We start from the raw sequence: 4,675 nt of genomic DNA, 5'->3' as shown, positions 1-4,675 counted from the left end.
TTGCTTAGTCTCTAGCCTCTTACTAGGTTTACAATTTATTTTGTTGTCTACATCGGAAACAAAATAGACTAAGGGTCTGTTCATTTCAGCTTAATTTTGATCAATTCAATTCCGCTCCTAATTTCTTTCTCTCATAAAATATTCATTTCAGCTCAGTTCAGTTCAACTCAGCTCAGTTTATCTCTGTTCAGTTATAACACCCCCAAATCTCCCTCTACGTATATACTATATTTATACGTATACAAATACCGTAGAGATAGACTTGGGCGTATTACCGCCACGTGAAAACGTAAGGCTTAATTAATTACTCAAATTGCAGCGGAAAAATAACTAACTTTTATTAATAATAGGAATAACTATAATATCTGTTTCAAAATAAACTAATAAAAACTTGTCCATATATAAATAAAATTAATTCCTAACTATGTGATCCCAATCCCGACTCTAGTATGCGCACGAACAACTTCACACCTGAAATCAAGACTGCTTACCAAAATGGTAAACAGGGCGAACCAAAACAAAAAGGAAAACAGATTAGCAAAAACGCTAAGTACGTATAAGTGCAAGGCATGTAAATACTTTTATTAGGCAAACATGCTTTCGAAATAACCATTTAAATTTAAACCTGTCACGAGTCAATTTCCAAAAATTAACTTTTCAAAAATAATTAAACCTTCCAAGGATAGTAATATTCATCAATGAAAGCTTTCCAAACCAATAGATTTCCAATTTATAACTTCTCAATTTTTGAAATATAATTCCAAACCAATTTTCCTCACCTAAGTGTGCACACCCCCCAAGCAAGTTATATTATACTTGAGGAAAGACCAGATCATACAAAGCTCATGGTCTTACTTAACCAGTCCCGGGTAGAGGGACAATTAAAATATCAAATACTCAGGCTCACAATGAGCTACAAATTAATTAAATTAAGTGATTTATAAATCAACAACTTTTATTAAATCGATCAACACTTTTAAATATTAAACCGTTAAATCGTAAAATATATATTTCAACTTATCATGAAAATCGTTAACTTAAATGCTCATACGCTTAATTTATTCAAACAATCATTCAAACAAACATTTACCAAAACACGCATTGTATCAAGAACCTAGCAACCTATACGTACCTTGATCATGAGAACAATTAAGGTACGGTCACTAAACTTGACCACGATCGAGGGACTCCTCCTACACAATTAAAATAACCTTAATTAATATAAGGTTAACAAAATTAACACAAAACTATAAATACCATTCTACTTGTGCATGAACTACCTAAATATTAACCTTATTAATCGGAACTTTTATAACATATGATAGCTACTTAGTGACATTAGTATAAAACTTGTAACGTTAGTATCAATGTAGCATTATTAATCTAGTAATATTGGTTATTATTTATTATTATTTTTTTCCTTTGTAGTTGTTTTGCGGCAAAGGAGGGAGTAGGTGCTACTATATGCACTTACTAGCAGCAGGTCACGGCAGCAATGAGTGGCAGTAGTACAGCAGTGAGACGGTGGTTAGCAGGCTGTCAGGGGTGGTGGCAGTACTTGGTTGCGGTTGCGGTGTTTAATCAAACAAGAAGGGAATGGAGGAGGGGTTGAGATTGAGAGTAGAGTAAAGAGGTTTCTGATTTTTTTTGGTGTGAGGAATTTGTGAAGGGTTGAGGGTCTATTTATAGTGTTTAAGAGTGGAAAAGATAGAGTTTAAGAAGGTATAGGATTAGTATGAAAACTAGATAAGTTTGGTTAGTTAAATGAACTTGAATGCCATTTAGCCTAGATTAATTTATGTGGAAAAGAAACTAATGAAAGATATTAGAGAAAAGTAAGATAGGTGTTAATTAGTTAGAGGAATAAGATAGGAAGTAAGATAATTTAAGATACTTAACAAAGGTTGTTGAAGATAAAAGGAAATCACTCCAATTCTCACGGCCAAACTTTTTTTTTTTTTTTTCTAATAAAAAACGAAAATCATAAAATAATTAGAATTGATAATTAAATCAAGTTAAAATATATAGATAATATCAAAACTAAGATTTGTTGTAATTCAAGAGATAATAATTAAGCTAAAGTTGTTAAGTATTAATAGAAAAAAATACGGCGTATAACGTTAATTAATAAAGTATGGACTGACCAAGATCATAATTTAGAAATATTTAATTATTTCAATTAATTAAAGAAATTACTATTTAAGAAAATATTTCCCAAAAATTAGGGGTATTACAGTCTACCCCCCTTAAAAGAAGTTTCGTCCCGAAACTTAAAATTATTTAATAACTCGAATTAATACTCCAAATTAGTTAAAATTTAGTAAGTTCATGCACAACCTAAGGACTTGACTCAAAAGACTCACTTAATAAAGACATAAAAGGAAAACACGAAACTCTATTGCATTCTACCCCCCTTAAAAGGAAGTTACGTCCCCGTAACTTAACCACTCACCATGAAAAGGTTAGGGTACTTTTTACGCATTTCTGCCTCAGCCTCCCAAGTTGCTTCCTCAACCTTATGGTTCGACCATAGAACCTTGACAAGCTTCACATCCTTGTTTCTGGTGCTTCTAACTTTACTATCTAAAATTCTCACCGGTCTTTCTTCATAGGTCAAGCACTCATCTAGCTCAATTGTCTCTGGTTCTAGCACATGTGCAACATCAGGAACATACTTGCGGATCTGACTCACATGAAAGACATTGTGCACCCTTTCCAACTCGTTGGGTAAGTCCAACTTATATGCTACTTTTCCAATTTTCTGAAGAATCTCGTATGGCCCAATGTACTTTGGGCTCAACTTCCCCCTCTTCCCAAATCTCATTACCCCCTTCATAGGAGATATCTTTAGCAACACCTTCTCTCCTACTTGGAATTCTACATCCCTACGCTTCTCATCAGCATAACTTTTCTGTCTATCTTGGGCTGCTTTGATTTTCTCCTGGATTAACTTCACTTGCTTAACAGTTTCCTCAATCATTTCAGGCCCAAGTACGACAGTTTCACTTATGTCACTCCAACAAACTGGGCTCCTACATTTCCTTCCATACAAGGCCTCAAATGCGGCCATTCCAATGCTTGCATGATGGCTATTATTATATGAAAACTCAATCAAGTCTAAGTGATCTTCCCATGAACCTTGATACTCTAATACACATGCTCTCAACATGTCCTCCAAGGTCTGTATGGTCCTTTCAGTCTGACCATCAGTTGCTGGGTGGAAAGTTGTACTCATCAGTAACTTTGTTCCCATGGCCTTTTGCAAACTCTTCCAAAAGTTAGACAAGAACCTCGAATCACGATCTAAAATGATATCTGTAGGCACTCCATGATACTTCACCACAAACTTCACATATGCCCTTCCCAACTGATCCATAGACCAAGTGTTTTTCATAGGTATAAAGGTTGCAGACTTAGTCAACCGATCCACAATGATCCAAATCGTGTCATTCCCTGCCCTGGTCCTTGGTAATGCCCCCACAAAATCCATGGCGATCGAATCTCACTTCCACTTTGGTACTTCCAAGGATTGAACCATTCCTTGTGGCCTTCGATGCTCTATCTTCACTTTCTGACATGTTAAGCATTTTGCCACAAACTCTGCTACTTCTCTCTTCATGTTTGGCCACCAAAAGACCTTTTTCATATCCTTATACAACTTATCCCCTCCAGGATGAATTGAATAAGGAGAGTTATGTGCCTCCTCCATCAGTCTCTGCTTAATGTCCCCACGATGTTGTGGAATACACCATCTCCCTTTAAATCGAATACTTCCATCATCAGCAATAGTAAAGTCCAAAACCTGTCCTCCCTCAATCTTCTCTTTTATTGCCTTCAACTTCGAGTCCCCCAACTGACTTTCTCTAATTTCATCATAAATAGAAGGTTTCACTGCCAAGGCATTTAACATCTTACTGACCTCTCCATGCTCCACCACTTCCAAATTCATCTTCTGAAATTCTACACACAACTGGTCTAGTAAAATCATCAAATTCATCAAATGACTGGTTTTCCTACTTAAAGCATCAGCTACCACATTAGCTTTCCCCTCATGATATTGGATATTTACACTATAATCTTTCATAAATTCCAACCATCGACTCTGTCTCGAGTTCAAATATTGCTGAGTATAAATGTACTTTAGACTTTGATGATCTGTGAACATTTTACAAGTTGCACCATATAGATAATGTCTCCAAATTTTCAAAGCAAACACAATCGCAGGTAACTCCAGGTCATGGGTTAGGTAGTTCACCTCATGTTGTTTCAACTGTCTCGAAGCATAAGCAATGACCCTCCGATTCTGCATTAAAACACAACCCAATCCAAACTTCGATACATCACTATACACCTCATAATGTCCACTTTCATCTGGCAAAGCCAACACTGGTGCCGAGGTTAACTTGTCTTTCAAGGTCTGGAATGCTTGTTCACACTCCTGGGTCCAAGCAAACTTACATTTCTTCTTCATTAAATTCGTCATGGGCCTCGCAATCCTCGAAAAATCCTTCACAAATCTTCGATAATAACCTGCCAATCCCAAGAAACTTCGGACATCTGACACATTCTTCGGTGTTGGCCATCCACTCACTACATTGATTTTCGAGGGATCTACTGAAATTCCTTCCTTAGAAATCACGTGACCCAAAAAGGCTACCTTTTCTAACCAAAACTC

Source organism: Chenopodium album, chromosome 20 (genome assembly GCF_948465745.1).
Source record: "Chenopodium album chromosome 20, dcCheAlbu1.1, whole genome shotgun sequence".
Taxonomy (NCBI): Eukaryota; Viridiplantae; Streptophyta; class Magnoliopsida; order Caryophyllales; family Amaranthaceae; genus Chenopodium; species Chenopodium album.
The sequence above is the reverse complement of the archived record's forward strand: the minus strand, read 5'-3'. Positions refer to the sequence as shown.